Source organism: Triturus cristatus, chromosome 3_1 (assembly GCF_964204655.1).
Source record: "Triturus cristatus chromosome 3_1, aTriCri1.1, whole genome shotgun sequence".
NCBI lineage: Eukaryota > Metazoa > Chordata > Amphibia > Caudata > Salamandridae > Triturus > Triturus cristatus.
In genome coordinates, this window is record NC_140583.1 from 952,006,262 (window position 1) to 952,025,290 (window position 19,029).

Here is a 19,029-nt window from a genome sequence, read left to right on the forward strand (position 1 = left end):
CTTGGTAGCAGAGGCATGGTTAGTATAGTTAGTTAGGTGAGGAGTGTATTTGAAATTTGAATTATTGATTTATGTTTTAACCAAAACCCGTTATGTATTGTTTCATGTTGTCTAGAAGTTCCCAGGAATATTGAATAGCGGGTGGTGAATGGAAGCCACACTGCAGTGAGGTTATTGGTCTGGATCGAGAAAGGGCTGAAAGTTACGCAGGACTAGAAGCACTAAGTTAGGGAATAATTTCTTGTATGTTAGTGAGAATAATTGGTAGCGAGGAGTTCGCTGGTGAAAGCTTGGTATTATATCACCTAGAAAGGGTAATACTGAAGGAGCAGTAGGTTCTCTGAAGCTTGTGTGAAGACTAAAGCGGAAAGGTTTTACTCCTAGTGTGTGAAGAGTAAGCGGAAGAGTTTTACTCGTAGTGAAAGAACTCTTACTGTTCTTTGAATTAGTGGGTCAGACTCAATGGCGAATGTTTATACGTTGTTAATTAATTACATTTGTGTGAAGAATTGTGAGAAAATAAAGTTTTCGCATTACCTAGTGAAGGAGGGGTCAGTTGCGGGTGCTGCACTGACGTCACTGGGAGCTGCGCTGGGCGTGGTTGAAACAGCGGGCGTGTAGTGATGCGAAATTTATAAAGGAGGGGTCAGTAGTAAGGAGTGAAACTGACATCACAGAAAAGCAGCGCAAGCATTGGCTGAGTGAGCGAGCAGAGCAGAAGTTGATTGGTCCTCAGACTAGAAATCGCGCTGGTATTGGAAAAATTATTTTATTAAAGCAAGCGTCTGATTGGCCATAAAAACAGAGATCCCGAGAATAATAATAGATAGAAGAGATTGCATGTACAATCCAACATTAACAGGGACTAGACCAGATAGAAGGTTTGTAGGATTTGCTTATGAGCAGTACCTTAATAAGCACACGCACAAGCACGCAATGTATGGAGAAAAAATTAAAATGTATTTTCTACAAAAAAATAAGAATTATTTCAGAAAGGACAAACCTAGAGAGAGTAGAGAGGGGATTCTCATTCCTCCTCCAGATACGCCTGCATCATACATGATGGTGGAGAGAGGCTATCATACCTGTGTATGGTTAGAAAATTGGATAGAATACACAAAAGATGATGGAATATTAGCATTTCCTGAGTACGGAAGCTTTAATGGAAGAATATTGTACAACTTGAGAACCCGAATGAATGAATTAGAGCCCAGACCTAGATTGACTAAATATGAAGCTTTAGAAGAATGGGAAATGGAAGCCTTTGAACGGGACAGACCTTGAAGTAACAGGACCTTAAGCAAATATTACCCAAAATTTCCCCGAGAGACTAGAGATAGTCAAATGAAGCAATGGAGAGAGGCCATGGTGGCAGAAGGTTTATATCCTATGTTATCAGAAGAGCAGATGAGAGGTAAATGTACAGAGAAAACCAAGCACTTAGCTATGTTAGGTAGCTGAGAAGCAGAAGAGGGATACCTAGAAGACATATTGATGAAAAGTCATCCACCTTATAATGACGGATTCAACAGAATGACCCCTAGTGCTCCCATGATTGGAACACCTTTGGTTCCACAGATAGTACATGACACCACAGATAGAGTACGTCAAGAAAAGGAAAAGGAGGCAATAAATAAGAATAGAGATGAGTTGATTCAGAAAATAGCTCAGATAAACACGCATCCCGAGGCCTTGACAATACCAGTGACAATAGGTCCGGTAGTTCCATTGTATGGAGAAAAATCAAACTGTCCTAAAATTCCTGTAATGCCTACCCCAAGCATAGAACCTAGAAAAGAAAAGATAATAATAGATGATCAAGCAAGTGAATGTGAATCAGTAATATCATTGATGGATTTGCCCATAAGAGAGCCAATAATGGAAACCCCAAAAAGGAATTTGCCCAGTTGCTCAAAGGAAGTTAGACTAGAAACATCATCGGGAACTAGAAGTACCACAATAGTAACCCCAGAAGATATAGAGAGATGGTCTCAAGAAATAGAGAAACCAAAGTCACAGCCAAAAATATTAGACATTTTCAAATTGAGAGTAGAATTGGAAGAGATGGTTGCTGGAAATGTGGGTCTGGACAGGTTAAACACATACAGTGAAGAAGAATTACTGTTTATTTGTAGACGCATTACACGAAATACAAAGGCATTTCATGAAAAGCTGACAAATCTGTCATCGGAAATTGGAATTGACATAGGGAAATCAAAGATGTTACAGAAACCATAAAGAGCAGAATTTTCTGATAAGGATTTGGAAAACATGAATGTGTCTGGAAGAAAGTTGCAGATCAGGGAATTATTATTTTTGTTGCAAAAGTGGGGAGATCTTGAAAGATGGAAAGTTAGATGGGCAAAGAAAAAGAAAGAAGCACAGGTAAATTGAACAACATCTGAATATGTCAGAGGAAACCAGAAAAAAGCTGAAAGGTTGTATCCGATGAGAGAAGTGCCCGGAGGGGGGTACGTACATATGCCATGGAATAGACAGGATATTTTGTCTTTTACAAATGATTTTCCAAAATTGAGAGAGAAACCTGTAGAGTGGTACAGACAAGTTGAGAGGTTTGTAAAAGTTTCAAAGGTTTTATTGAAGGATCTGGATGGTTTGTTTGACATAGTAGCACCTGCAGATTTGTGGACAGAGTGTAAAATTACTGTGGATTGGCCTAGTGAGGAATATCCAAGAGATTCAAAAACAGGAGCCCCGTCAGAAGATGTAATGAAAAAGTATCATCAAGTAATCACCTTTCTAAAGAGTAAAATTCCCCCGAAAGAAACTGATTGGGTAAAAATAGACAGGACAACCCAAGAGAAAAATGAGTCAGTACATGCCTACTATGAGCATCTTTTACAGGTGTTCAAACAGTATAGTGGGTTTGAAAGTTTGGAAAATAAGGACATGACTCATTTTGTGTATCGATTCGTGAGTGGGCTGAGATTGGATATATCGCAAATGATTAAGCAGCACATGCTGTGCTGGCAATCGAAGCCCATTGACGAAATTTTAAAATATGCAAAATATTGTGGGGACGAAATTGATTATAAGCAAAAGACTTTAGAAGAAAAAGTAATGTGAGCACAAGCAAAATTAGCTGAACAGCAAGAGTTCCAATAAATAAACAGTCAGAAAACCAAGGAAGAGCACAAGGTCAAAGTGACAATAATGGGGGGAAGCTTAAATCGGGAAGAGGCAAAGAAAACATTTCCCTGTCACGGGTGCAGGAAGGTGGGACATTGGAAGAACGAGTGTAAAGCTATACAAATTAATAATGCCCCGAATCAAAATTTAAATCCACAGATGCAGAATGAGGTGTTAATGAGTTATCAGCAACAAGGTATAGATCTTCAGAGTCAATTGCCACCTGCCCCTAAATCAAATTTTGTGAGTCAAGCCAAGTACAGTGTGGACGCCGGATTTCCAGAAGGAAGTGGTAAGAAAAATGTTGTAACATCACAGTTTCTTTTGCAGGACCCACTGATTGATTATGATCAGGAATAACGATGCCCGAGGGGGGAGGAAGGGGAGTGCGTGCTTCGCGCATCCCTACTGGTAGATCAGTCAGGTCCTTATATAGAGGGTAAAGTAAAGGGAAATGATATTACCTTCTTGCTGGATACTGGTGCTACCAGGTCTACTGTGAGAACAGCAGACATTCCTATCCTGCCCCTCTCGGGAGAGAACATACAAGTTGTAGGTGTTTCAAACAAACGGGAGTTTACAATCTCTCTCTTCTGTCATTGCTCCCACATAGTCAGAGGTGGTGCGGGACTCTGGCGTCCCTTGCCTGAGTAGCCCTTCCCCCGGCAGAACTGGGTAAGCACACCATGTGATTTGAATGTGTATTCTTGTTCGTAAGTCCCGCTACTTGTTAACTCACATGTCTGGAGGGTGATTGAGGGTTCCTTAGACCACCCCGATATTTTTCATATTTTTCATTCCCGTGCCATTGTGTGGACTTGTCGATGGGTGGGCATGGACCCCTCTGACCTCCTTTGAGTTGTTGAATTCCCGGAACCATACTGGTGTTGTAGGGGGAACGTCTGTTCTATCCCTTTTGGTATGTGTGTCTTTTTTACTGTGGCAGGTCGTGCACACGATTGTGGCACGTATTGATGCATCAAGTTGTACTGATGCACAGACTGTATGTACTCTATCCTGTGTTTCTTTTCTAGGTATCCATCAGGAGCAGCTTCAACTTTTTGCCACCCTGTATGAACTACAGGAAGCTGGCCCGCCCTGATTCATAATGAGGGTATACCTTTTTATATTCACTTCACTGTTACCACGTGCACTCCTTATACTTTATCTCTGATCCTGAAGAAGCGCCAATGACCTCTATGGCGACAGGGGCGCGAAACATGTTGATCCATGATTGATTACAGGCATATAGAGCCTGACAGGGTATTTTTTACCCATGGGGTTCTAATTTTGGCATCTGAGAATCCGAATGCATCCCCACCTGTCTTGTCTAGTAACCCCTGACTGGAATTTTTACCTGCACGCACTTTGTTACCCTCAGCACTGGACCCCTACCCCACACACCCACAGGCATCATCCGGCATTTCTCTGTGAAAAGATCTCCGACAAAGTGACCCTTCGGGGGACCCGCAGGGCATTGCAGTGCCGGGCCCGGCGAGGAGCAAATGCCCGATGATGAAGCATGACATCCTTCCAGGGTGTGTGAGGGCAACAAGAGACAAGATTGGTGTCTCCTTTGTGTGAGGGGGTCTCTTTTTCATACCTAGTTCTCTTGCCTTTTCTTCTTTTCTTTCTTTCTTTGTTGAAAGGCTTGTGGGTGACCTATGGCGCCCTGCCTTTGGAACAGTGTCCTCTTTTTGGTTTCAAGAAAAATGTTGTAACATCACAGTTTCTTTTGCAGGACCCACTGATTGATTATGATCAGGAATAACGATGCCCGAGGGGGGAGGAAGGGGAGTGCGTGCTTCGCGCATCCCTACGGGTAGATCAGTCAGGTCCTTATATAGAGGGTAAAGTAAAGGGAAATGATATTACCTTCTTGCTGGATACTGGTGCTACCAGGTCTACTGTGAGAACAGCAGACATTCCTATCCTGCCCCTCTCGGGAGAGAACATACAAGTTGTAGGTGTTTCAAACAAACGGATTAGCACTCCAATCACAGAACCCATGGAGGTGCGAATTGGTAATTTTAAAGAAATTTATAAGTTTGTGGTCTGTGACTCAAGCCCTGTAAACTTGCTTGGGAGAGACCTGTTGTGCAAAATGAATTGCACGATATTTTGCACACCGGATGGTGTTGCAATACAAACCCCAGATGAAGATGGAGTTTACAAGTTCATGTTAGCTAAACAGGGAACAGAAGTAAATTAATTATATTCGATGATGACACAAAATGAATTACCTGCAGAAGTCAAACTGACTGTAAATGCAGAAGGATGGGATTTTACTGGAAAAGAAATAGGATTAATGGCAAATGTAGATCCCGTAAAAGTGACTGTGAAAGAAGGTGCTGTTTACCCGAATACCCGACAATACAAAATGAGTCCAGAAATAAAAGCAGATGTCGCAGCAGAGATAGAGCGATTGGTTGAACAAGGTATCCTGGAAGAAATAATGAGTAGCCCTTGTAATTAACCCATAATTGGCATTAAGAAACCTAATGGGAAATATTGGGTGGTCCAAGACCATGGGAAAACTGACAAAATTGTTGTACCATGTTGCCCTGTAGTGCCTAATCCAACTGTGATTCTTTATCAGATACCATGGAAAGCAGGATGGTTCACAGTAATCGATTTATGTCATGCATTCTTTTCTATTCCATTGCATCCAGATAGCAAGTTTTTATTTTCATTCAAATTTAAAGAGCATGTTTATGTCTGGAATCGTGTGCCTCAAGGGTACACAGAAAGCCCTTGAATCTTTAATCAGATTCTCAAAAGAAGCATTGAATCTCTTGTATTGCCCAGAGAGTCAGTCCTGGTGCAGTATATTGACGACCTATTGGTGGCGTCAAACACCCAAGATGACTGTGTCACTGATTCAATTGCACTGTTAAATCATTTGGCAAAGGGTGGACATAACGTGTCCCCTGAAAAAATTCAGTTTTGTAAAAATGCAGTTTTATACCTGGGACATAAAATAGAAAGAGGAGTTAGAAGGGTGACCTCTGAAAGCATCAGAATAATAAGACAAATGCAGTTGCCACAAACCCAAAAAGAAATAAGAATGTTCCTTGGAGTTGTAGGGTATTGTAGACAGTGGATTGTAGGGTTTGCTTTACTGGCCAAACCCTGATACAAATGACCAGAAAAAGAGAAAAAGATCCTATAGAATGGGATGATGAAAGTATAGGAGCTTTTATAAAGTTACAGGAGTGTTTGTGTGAAGCACCTGCTTTAGGCATGCCCGACTATTCAAAAGAATTTGCTTTATTCTGCTATGAGCGGGGTAATTGTGCACTTTCAGTACTGACACAAAGACATGGATTGATGAGAAGGCCAGTGGCATATTTTTCTGCTACCTTGGATCCTGTGGCCTGCGCATTACCAGGTTGCCTGAAAGCTGTTGCCGCAACTTGCATAAGCATAAAGCAGAGTGAGTCAATTGTGATGGGACACCCTGTCGAGGTGTACGTTCCTCATGCAGTGGTGATTTTACTGATCAGGACCCGAACACAGTACCTTATTCCCAGTAGACTGAGAAAATATGAAAGAATAATATTGGGAGCTGAAAATGTGACAATAGTGAGGTGTACCGTTCTAAATCCAGCCACCTTACTACCTGATCCTTACCAAGAAGAAGTGAGGGATGAGGTTGAGCATGAATGTCTTGATATGACTGAACTTAGTACCAAACCACGCCCTGACATTCAAGAAGAACCTTTGACAAATGCAGAACATGAGCTGTTTGTAGACGGCTCATGCATTAAACATAAGGAGGGAGGATTAAGTGCTGCTTACGCTGTATGTACATTAACTGGAATAGTCGAAGCATCCTATTTACCAGAAGTCAAATCTGCACAAGTTGCTGAATTGATCACCTTAATTAAGGCATGCAAAATTGGCAAAAATTAGAGAGTAACCATATTTACTGACAGTCAATATGGTTATGGGGTTGTGCATGGTTTTGGCCAATTGTGGATGCAGAGGGATTTCCTGACTTTTTCAGGGACTCCTATTAAAAATGGAATTTTTGTGAAAGAATTACTAGAGGCAATTCAATTACCAAAAGAGGTGGCCGTGGTTAAGTGTGCTGCTCACCAATCAGGAAATGACTATGTTTCAGCCGGTAACCGATATGCTGACCAGGTTGCCCAACATTGTGCAAGGCATAAGATTGCCTTAAACAAGAAAATCGAAACTTGTGGAATCCGCTGCCAACTTATCCTACTTGCAGGACTGGGAACCTGGGAAGAGGTGAAAGATCTGCGGAATGCAGTAGACGTGAGAGAAAAGGAAGAGTGGGTGAAAATAGGATGTCAAAGAAGGGCAGAAGATGGTGTGTGGGTTTGTTATGATGGCAGACCAGTCATGCCAGACAGTATGCTTGCACCAATTACCAGAATGTACCATGGAGACACACTTGTGGGAAGGGATGCAATGATTCGACTTTTCAGACAAGATTGGTTTAATGCAAGGTTCAGGAATGTAGCATAGAGCCTTTGCCAGAGATGTCAACAAATGAACCCTGGCAGGAAAACTGTGGTCTGCATGGGAAAGATTGGAAAGGCAGAAGGTCCTTTTGTGAGACTCTAATTAGATTGCATTCAACTACCTGCTTGTCAAGGGCTGAAATATGTGCTTGTCATAGTTTTTTTATTTTCAAAGTGGGTGGAGGCATACCCGACCCGAAGAAATGACAGGTTGACAGTGGCCAAACTTTTATTAAGAGAACTCATTCCCAGATTTGGTTTTCCAGTAACGATTGAATCAGATAGAGGATCTCATTTTAATAATCAAATAATTCGACTAATCTGTGAAGCGTTCAAAGTCGAACAAAAATTGCACAGCGCTTACCATCCAGAGGCTTCTGGAGTGGTAGAACAATTGAATGGCACAATCAAGTCTAGACTCGGAAAGGTGTGTGCATCCACCCCACTGGAATGGCCTGATGCATTGCTTCTTGTTCTGATGGGACTCAGAAGTATTCCAGAGAGAAACACTGGATTGAATCCCCATGAAATACTCATGGGAAGAGCAATGAGACAAGCATGTGTACAAGGACATAAGCAGTTGAATATAACTGATGACTTGGTTTTGGAGTATTGCAAAGAGTTGGCTGACAGAGTGCGTTGTATCTCTCATCAGGTTGGTGAAGACCCTTTCAACAGGCAGCTGAGCCACTCACATGATCTGAATCCTGGTGACTGGGTAGTTGTGAAGAATCACACTCGAGAATCGTGCCTGGCACCAAGGTGGGATAGACCGCATCAAGTTATCTTGACTACCTCAACCGCTGTAAAGTGTGCAGGGTTGCCTAATTGGATTCATGCAAGCCATACCAAAAGGGTACCATCTCCTGAAGAAGAAGTGTTTCAGTTGAAGCGAGAAATTGATGTTGCTGAAGGTTGTGCAGCTGAAGAACTTCCTATAGAAGATCCTGAAGTAGCTGCCCAAGATCAACTGAGCACCTATCAGGACGACTGGGTCCCAGTGGTGGACATACCTGAAGTACTTACAAGAACTAGAAGTCAAACACAGTTTGATAGACAGGAGAAGAATGAGGACCAGTCAGGTATAGAAGAAGTCGCTCAATAAAGTAGGGAAACGACTGTTAGGGAGCCTGAGCAGGAACAGCTAGGGAGAGAACAATGTACTCAGACAGAAGAAACTCAAAGCCACATTCCAGAGTCTGAGGAGGGACAGTTAGGACTTAGAGAAAACGTTCAGGCAGAAGAAGGTAGAAAGGTAAAAAGACCTGAACAGGACCAGATAGGCATAGAAATGCAAGTCCAGGATGCAGAAGAAAAACTAGACATCACTAATCCTGAACAGGGTCAGATTGAGGTAGAAGAACCCATCCAGGCAGAACAGGCCGAAATAATAAGCCCTGGACAAGGTAAGATAGAGAGGAAATCAGAAGACAAAGCTGATCAAGTTGTGTCAAAGTCTAAAGAAAATAAGAGGAGTCTTGACGAACCTGGCAGTGCAGTGAAGTTTAAGAAAAGTCGAAAAGGTGATAATTGGCCAAGAATTATCAAGAGACTGAGATATCGACTTAAGACAATTAATGAAGAACCTGATCAAGTAAATGAAGTAACTAGTCCATCTGGACCATCCAAGGTAATACCAAAGCGAAGGAGTCAAAGATTAAAGACATTGAATAACAAGTTCAAGGGTCCTGAATGGACATATGTTATTCTTGAAGACTTTGAAAACCTCGATTTAAATGAAGAAAGTGATGAAGAGCTGAATGTTGAACAAATTGAGGAAGAGGTGAGACCGACTTGAAAAAGAGGAGACGCTTAAGCTGTTATCTCATACCAGGTTCTGAATTAAAGAAGAGAAAAATCTTCTTGGCAAAAATGTCTGATGATAAAGTTACTGGAAACTCAAAACAAAACTGTATAAAGAAGTGTTGTAAAATCTGTATATGGAGTTTAATATTAGTCCTTGCGATATAGATAGTATTAGCAATAGCTATTCCCTACCTGATGGTTACTGACAAACAAAATAGTACTAACACACATGCAGAAGTTGCAAACATTCAAGAAGAAGGAGTAGACTTAGAAACACCAGATGAGCTAGATTTACACCACACTTTAAATAGGAATGAAACTGATTTAAATGTATTTGCAAATCTTTTAGTACATTGTGTATGAGACTATGGAAGTTAGTGATTGTTACATTTGCATGAAATTGCCAAACTCAGTAGCTGAAGGGGTAACTTATCATAATTTACCCTTGCATATGGAATTTCATGTAGTGTACCAGCTAGTTTATTCTATAGAACTGGAAAACTGCAGTATTATTATTCAAATGTAGATGTAATATTTTCAGAAGTTCCTATACGAAAGAGCATGAACCATGTCCTTAGTACTAGAGACTCACAATTCATGGGTGAATATTTCCTAACAATGAATACAATAGATATAGCTGATGCACATAAACGCAACTTAACCTGTAAATTGCACGAAGAAGTAAAGATATTCTTGAATTTAGTAGAAAACAGGATACAGGATTTCCAAAGAAGGGCCTCTGAACTAAAACCTCAGATACCTAAATGGGCTGAAATTGAAGACCTTTTAGTAACTGGCAAGACTCATGTTGCTATGTCCCTGGACTTTGAAAAGAAAGGGAAAATCTGTCTCCATAGACTTAAAACAGAATATAACAATATATTTATTGGTTCCAGTGAATGTGAACATAACTTCTTAGTAATTGGGGGTTGGGGACTAAAAGGAGGAACTGATCCAATATTCCCTGGAATTTATTATATTTGTGGAAACAAAGACTATTTTAGGTTGCTTGATCACTGGAATGAGAGTTGCTATTTTGGAACAGTATTCCCTAAAGTCTATCATGTTAAAAGAATCACTGGAAACAATAATGACAATAGTGGACTAAGAAGATATAAAAGAGCTAGTTTTTCTGAAATAGTAGGTGATATATTTGGTGCATTGATACCTTCAGTGGGGGTTCTGCTGAATTCTCAAAAGATCTGTCAATTGTCAAAAGTAGTTGATCGGTTATCTACTGACACTGCTGGAGGATTTTTACTGATCAATACAGAGTTAGTTGCTGTCAGATCTATGGTTTTGCAAAATCGACTTGCCCTTGATATCTTATTGGCAAAAGAGGGTGGAGTCTGTAAAATGCTGAAAGTGCAACATTGTTGCACGTATATACCTGACAAAGTGTAGAGATTGGAAGATAGATTAAAAATATTACTCATTTGGAAGAGGAACTGAAACCACTGGAGGTTGACAGTGTATGGAAGAAAATAACAAATAGTTTTTCCACTATCAGTAGTTGGTTTTCTAATATAGGTAAAGGTATTTTAGGTCAAATATTATTGCCAATCATGGGCATAACTTTGCTAGTTTTGATGTTAACGTGATGTCGCAAATGCAGTGGGAAAAGAAAAAGATACGCAGTGAATGAGAAGGGTAAGCAAAGAAAATTAGAAGAAATACGACTTGAAGAAGTGATGGGAAATATCTACAAAAGAATGAAAGGATCCCAATTTAGGAAAGATAAAGTAAGGAATAAAAGATTTGAAGACATTGAAATGGTAAAATGTTAAAGTTGGCATCTGATTTAATAAGAATTTAGTGATGGCATAAAATACCATCAGAGAGGGGATTGATGGAGCAAGGTTTCGTAGAATGAGAAACTTGCTCATATGCAATCATCTCAAATAACCTGTAACATTATAATCAACCCGTCTATAAGTGCTAACAGTGCACCACAGTTTACATTTATATCTAGGGGAAGCTTTCTTATGTGCTTGCACTAATGAATAACCAGAGTTTTCTAAAATGGCAGCTAAAACGCGGAAATTCTACTGCGAATGCGTCTACTACATCTACGTAGTATGACGTTTTCTATCGCTTGGTGGGAAAACTCTGCAGCTGCGCAATAGCTTCTAAAATGGCCGCTTTACAGTAACGCACTAATGCACATGCTGTGCTGAAACTAACCCATGCACGTACTACTAAGCTATTAATGCAAAAGATTTATTAAGTAAATGGAGTTAGAGTAGAAGTAAGTGGTATACAGTGAATTCATTTATATTTGTATTCTAACATGTTCTTTTCTGACTTTATTAATAGTTCGTATTTGGGCCTTGGAGGGTGACCACGTCTCTGTTCAGTCGGCTGCATAGGATTTATTTGCAAAGGGGTTGCTAAAAATAGCATTTTCCAATCTGGATAAATCCATCAGCATTTAAGGCAAGAAGACATTTAGTATCATTGTAATCCTTTAAAAAGGTCATAACTCAAGATCCGTGTGTGAGGGGGGAACCTGAATGCCACCTTCATAACGTGCCTATTTTGGCCCTAGCTGGTCCTCCATCCAGCTCTCACATTTTTGTAGGAGCTGAATGCGATTGCGCAATAAATGTTAAACTCGCCCAAGAATTTCTAGACTCTCCCTCGGGTTCCTCTCCTGTTTCTGAACAGGTCCTCAAATCTAACAGGAACAATCAAAACACCTCCCTTTTCTTGGATGTTCGAACACTGTCAGGATTTCTAAATTCAGCAACACTAAGTTCCTCAGTAAAAATCCATCTGTGAAACAATGGACATGTGAAGGACCAACATTAGAGGTGAGTGGACGTAGTGAATAATGTATGATGTTACTACACCATACATTACCACACAGTAGGTTACATCACGGACGTTACATCGTCCGCGTTGTTACCACGCATGGATTTACATCGCAAGTCGTTTCTACAACTTGCACTAGATGGCGCAACAGCAGGGAATGTGTTGGATTTAAAAAGGGAATGTTCAATGCCAGACAAAGAAGAGGTGAATGCCAGGTGATCCCAAGCAATTGGGGCTTGCTTGTGGAGTGCAGAATCGTAAACGCCAAAATGCAAAGTGGTGTTAGCTTAGACAGACTCCCCGGGATTTTGCGGCTTTGGGTGGTAAATTTCACAGCCAAAAAAAGCTAAATTTGTGGCCCAAAACCTCAAAATATGCGGTATTTTTGCGGTGGGCAAAATATGTGCCCGCCACAAAATACTGCAGACTTGTACTTTTAGATGGCCTGCAGGGTCCACAGGGGGCACACAAAGGTGTGAGGTGGCCTACAGGCTAATTGCTCAGGAGGGGGCGAGGTGCATTTCAAAGGCAGACGACAGAGGAATGTATCACCTCGGCTGCCTGCCTGTTGCTCACCCTCCCTTTAATGGCTCAGTGGCAGCACAGAGCCAGCAAAGAAAAGGTGAATGCCAGTCTTTTTTTTTTTACATATATTGCGGGCACTTTTGTAAAAATTGTAGCATTTTTACAAAAGTGCTGATTTCATGATTATTTTGCAAATCCAGAAATTGCAAAATCCTAGGGGGGTCTGCTTAGAAGGCAGGACTTGATAAGCATCACATGGCGGATAATGGATAACCTGAAAGATTTGTTCTAATCTCTCGTCTTCTTACCACTGCCCCATTCTCCTCCAGACCCAAGAAAAGATGTGGCTGCCCATTTCGATGTTTTTTTGTCAACACTCTTTATTGTGCCTCACTCCTCTTCCTGCCACAACTCCTTCAAGATTCTAACCACTGAAGCACCATTCTGTCTATACCACATTATCAGTAAAAAAGACAACCATAGTAAGTGCAGCTCTAGTTCCCAGGTATCCGACATTCTAACAAGTTGTCTGTCAACACATCAGTCCAAGAAGAAATATTGGACAGACAGTGATTCATTTCTGCTTGGCTGGCAACATGTACAAAGATAGGATGGTGTTGGAAATGGCCCTTTTTTGCAGGGTTATCCCCAAACTTTTTGCTTCTTCCTCCTATTTTTTCCTGACCTGTTTTTGTTGGCCATAGGACTCTGGGCACTTTACCACTGCTGATCAGTGCTAAAGTGCATATGCTCTATGTGTAAATTATGATTATGATTGACTGGTAAGTCCCTAGTAAAGTGCATTGAGAGTGCCAGGGCTTGTAAATCAAATGCTACTAGAGGGCTTGCAGCACTGGCTGTGCCACCACGTGAGTAGCCCTGTAAATGTGCCTCCGACCTACCACTGTAGAGTCTGCGTGCGGCATAGTTGTTAACTGCCATGTCAACCTGGCAAGTGCACCCACTTACCAGGCCCTAACCATCCCTTTTCCTACATATAAGACACCCCTCAGGCAGGCCCAAGGGACTCCCATGGGCAGGGTACAGTGTATATGAAAGGGAGGGCATGTACTGGTGTGGGTGACATGTCCAGAGAGTAAAATACTGCCAATTTCGTTTTTCAATATTGAAAGGCTATCTGTCCCATAGGATAGCGTGGGAGATGCTTTGTAACATCTTAGAAGTATCACATCCCATTGGGACAAGATAGAGGAATAAGGTTTAGGCTCTCTGAACTCAGAATTTAATACCACATCCTTTAGTAAAGATGTTTTTTAAATTGTGCGCCTCTTCCTGTTTGTGAATTGGCTGTTTGGTTTTGGAGTGACAGGGGCTGGGGATGTGCATTCAATGTAGACAGCCATTGAGGTGGGGGGATTGAGGTATGCCTGGCCCTTCCTGGATGACTCAGAGCTGAGCTGAATAGACCTTGGCTGAATTTCGAGTAGTGGGAGAAGTTTTCCTTGCACCTGAATGGGGCCTGTCTACTTTGCACAATGCTGTCTCCACCCCCGGTGCTCATACTGCACCAGTGAGGACAGAACTGGTTTGAACTGGGCTCAGAGACCCTTGCACAAAGAAGAACAAAGACAAAATGGGGTATAAGTAGTGGACCTTAAACCCCAGAACTTTACATCACTTCTGGACTCAAGTGGAACCTTTGCCAAGGAGAAGAGCTGGAGAGCTGTGGGAAGGAAGAGTACTGCGCCTTTGCTGTGTGCTGTGTGGAGTTTGCCTGCAGTTGCTGCTTCTGCCAACAAAAGGACATAGACTGGAACTTTGCTGAGAAACCTGCTTGAAGAAGAGGGCATGTGTGTGCTGGCCTCCTGTTCTGAAGTCTCAGGGACACAAAGACTTCACCTCCAGCTCCCCTCAACACTACTGCTAAGAGTTCTGACCTGCCAGGAGGTGCCTGTTCCAGTTTTGGGCCTCTGGAGGTTGTTCCTGCTGCTTGGAGCTGGAAGAAACCTAAGAGAATCAAGGAAAACAATCTCTGACGCCATCAGTGATGCCGCCGTGATGCTGTGACCTGCACCGCGGCCAAGGGCACCACTTGTGAAGTAGACAATGCACCACCCTGCCTGCACCGCAGCTCCAACGCCCTTCGACACCTGCCGACGCCTGAAGTTATCAGCCTTCCCAACTTTAGCACTCGCACTGACTCCATCACTGCCAGCGCCTGCATCCAGTTATTGCGGCACCGATAACCGCCGACGGTGACTCCACAAGCTCGCTGACTTTGCACCGTTTAACCGGAATTGACACCTCACCGCCGACGCAGCTGACTTCCCCTGTCCTGGATTGGCCTCCTCGCAGGCATGACGCCTCGCTTCCCCCCGGGGCAGCCAGGGAGCTGGCCTCAACGTCGAGACCAATGCCTCATCTCCACGATGCAGTGCATCATATAGACTTCGTTTTCCAAGGTACTGTTTGTTGCGGTTGTCGCTGTACTTTGGATTTATTGCTGCGACAATGTCCTAATAGCCCCAGGTGGAGCTATTTGTTTTCTACAAGCTTTATTTTTGAAATAACAGTTTTTAAGTTTTGATACATGTATGTTGGATTTTCTTTGTTTTGGTCTTGTTGAATTTAGATAAAGATACTTAATTTTTCTAAACTGGTGTGGTGTCCATTTGTGGTGTTTTCACTGTATTACTGTGTGTTTGGAGTACAAATACTTTAGACATTGTCTTTGGGATAAGCCTGTCTGCTCGTGCCAAGCTACCAAGGGGGTGATCCAAAGTGTGTATCCCCTGACTAGAAGCAAGGGTCCCTACTTGGACAAAGGTACCTACCTCTGCCAATTAGAGACCCCCAGTTCTAACAGGTGGTATGTCACTTTCCCAGTCCTCTTGCATCTTTTTCAGTCAAATAAAAGCTTTCACTGCCTACAAGGTATATAGCAGTTCTTAATTTGAGCTGCCAGTTGTCTGTCTAATTTAAAGATGAGCATAACAACAGTTGTTTATTAATTCAATAAACATAAAAAATTACTTGACTGCTGCACAAGCCATTCCCATGGCTTTAAGGGTCTGGAATAGGCTGAATTGTCACATTGTAGGAGTGTGACGGTTAGTAGTTATGTTGGTACCTCCAGTGGCAGCGCTGACAGCGACAATGAACGGTGCAAGTTGCAGTGGCCTCCTGACGAGAGCCCTTGCACTTATTGTTTTTTACAAATTAAACACTGATACATAGGAATGACTGGCAACAAAAGTCTTTCTGACCAGTGACATCATGCAAAAAGGGCACCGCTGCGGAATGTGAAGAGACGTTCCTGAGTCTCCCCTAGCTCACAGATATTTATTGGCATTGGGCTGAATGGGAGACCTTGAAGGAGTCCTTGAAGAGGTGTTCGTGCTGCCCCAACCCCACACCGTAGGTGCTTCAGGGGTCTACCGTTATGCCTCTGTATCCGGATACTTTCTACGGAAGGGATTGTTTAATGGAAAGAACTTCTCACACGTTTCTGAGCACCAAAAGTTTTCCTTGTGTTAAACAGGAGTCCACTGAAATCCTGCCAACCGGTGGGAGTTTGTGAGCCATATTACATAAAATTCTTGGCCATTTCCAGGACACACATTAGTTATTTCTAAATGTGAGACACACGGGAGTTAATGAACCCAAAAAATATTCCAAGCCACAAACTGAGCACTGATCCACCTCTAACCATGTCAAGGTTCCCTCCCAGAGCCCACCACAGCAGGCCAAGGAACAGATGAGAAAAGACCTCTCCTAGCCTTGCATACTGAAGGAAATTCATAGACAGTCTCAAATCAAACAAACTCTCACTTTGAAGGTGCTAATGCTAATATACAACACCGTGGTATCCAAACGGAGCAGGAGAGATGTTGAGCTGTGTGTCTCAGGCCACTCGCAGATATCCAGAGGTACGCACATAGCATTCCAGAGCTTAGCAGCAGTGGCAGCTCCTCGAGGGAGTGCTGGGGGCGGTGGGGTGGGGTGGGGTAGGGGCAGGGTGGGAGGTAGTAAACTCCGGCATACGGCAAAAACGAAGCTCAGTAAATAAATAAATTAAAAAAACAAATTACATCGCGCGCGCTGCATCGCCATTTGGCGTTGCAGCGCGCTATGTGATTCGTTTTATTTATTCATTTACGTATTTATTTACTGACCTCCGTACTGCCATATGCCGGAGTTTACCACCCCCTCACCCTACCCCTCCCCCCGCCTCACCGCCCTGCAGCACTCACTCGAGGAGCCGCCACTGCTTACCAGTATTGTTTGCCCTTTATTTACAGCTGCCCCTCTGACAGCTGATAATGAGGCGAGCCAGGCAAATGGTTTCAAAGTGGTATCATGAGCGACTTAGCTAACGGTGACCATAACGGCAGATGTGGACAGCCTTGTACAGCAAAATTACTAGCCGCTAATCCAGAAAGTTAGGGTACATTTGTGAAATACGCAATTTAACAGTATAGGGAGAAGTAATATTATAAAGTTGACAGGTTTGTCGAAGTTTCTTTACTTTTAGCGTGCAATTCCTTTACTTACATCATCTACATTTTTAACCAAATTAGATTCAGTAATCAGCATCTTTTCTATAAGGTTATAAGTGATACAGAAAGCTCTAAAGTAAAGTACATTCCAGTTGGACAGGAGTCGCTCCTTGCTCCAGTGTTTTTGCTGAAACAGTCTATTTATAAACTGTTCCCACAAAGATTCTGGATTCTGTCGTCTGTGTTTTACGGAGGCTAGTTATTACAAGAGGGTTCAATTCAAGATAGTAGGGGCTGCATCCAGTATCTGACTAGCCTGACAATGGCATTTAACAAATACAAAACTTCATTGATATGCACCTTTACAGTGTTGCCAGGGTTCACCTCATGTTTTTATGATTCTAGTTGAGGAGGAAGTGCTAGTATTAGCAGGTGAAGTTCTTCCAATATGCATCAATTTAATTTTTGCTGCTAAGTGAGAATTCCCACCTCCCGAATTAGGTCGAGCCTAGCGGCAGCGCGCATGAGCTGCTCGCTCTGCGAGACTGCTGTAGTAGAGTATGAGAGAGAAGCCGCGCCCACTCTCCTCTCATATTTTTAATTGGCTTGTGTCATTGTCTTTTGTAAATGCTGCCTTCGGATTTGGTAATAGGCTTGTTATTCCCTCCTTAGTACGGCCCTGTCTTCATTTGTACCCTCCCATGGCGACTGGCCCTTTTTTCTTCCGTTGTTACACAGGACTTGTTATTTAGTCTGTAAGCTCTATTTACTTTATTGTGTTTCTCTTACTGCAGGCCAGACATGCGCTGCTTCAGCTGAAACCACTTGATTTTGTTTTTAAGCAGCATCAATTTAACCCGGCATTATCTCGTGTCTGTTTCAACCCCCCCACCCACACCCAAGTAAAATGGATTTAGAAATGATTAGCAAAAGTCATGTGAATTCCAGGTAGCACATAATTCTGTGCTAATGGGCTGAAGCTAACAACAGCACATCTGTGTTACATGCCATCTGTACTAAAGCCACTTGACTTTGTTTTCAAAAGCCTGTTTTATTAACAACACCACCACCACCAATACCACCACCACCAATACAACCAAATACCACCACCCTCAATACCACCATCTCCACCAATAATACCACCACCAATACCACCACCACCAACACCACCATCACCAATACCACCACCATCAACACCACCACCACCACCACTAATACCACCACCACCATCAATACCACTGGCTCCACCACCACCAATACCACCACCACCAACACCACCACTAATGACACCACCAGCAACACCACCACCAATGCAACCACCGCCACCAATATCAACGCTGCCAATACCACCACCACTGCCAATACCACCACCACCAATACCACCACTGCCAATACCACCACCAACAACACCAATACCACCACAAATACCACTACCACCACCAACACCATCACCACCACCATCAACATCACCACTAATACCACCACCACCAATATCATCACCACCAATACCACCACCACCAATACCACCACTACTACTACCAATACCATCACCACCAATACCACCACCAATACCAACACCAATACCAACACCAACAATACCAATATCACCAATATCACCACCAATACCACCACCACCAATACCACTACCAATACCACCACCAATAGCACCACCACTAATACCAATATCACTGCCAATACCAATACCACCACCACCAATACCGCCACCACCAATACCAATGCCACCACCAATACCACCACCACCAATACCACCACCATCGTCA

The 19,029-nt window shown here is 42.6% G+C and overlaps 1 protein-coding gene across 1 annotated transcript in view; it reads left to right on the forward strand.

The window, feature by feature from the left end:
* Positions 1–19,029, forward strand: part of CACNB4 (calcium voltage-gated channel auxiliary subunit beta 4) — a 910,181-nt gene that overhangs the window by 59,778 nt on the left and 831,374 nt on the right. The window lies entirely within an intron of this gene.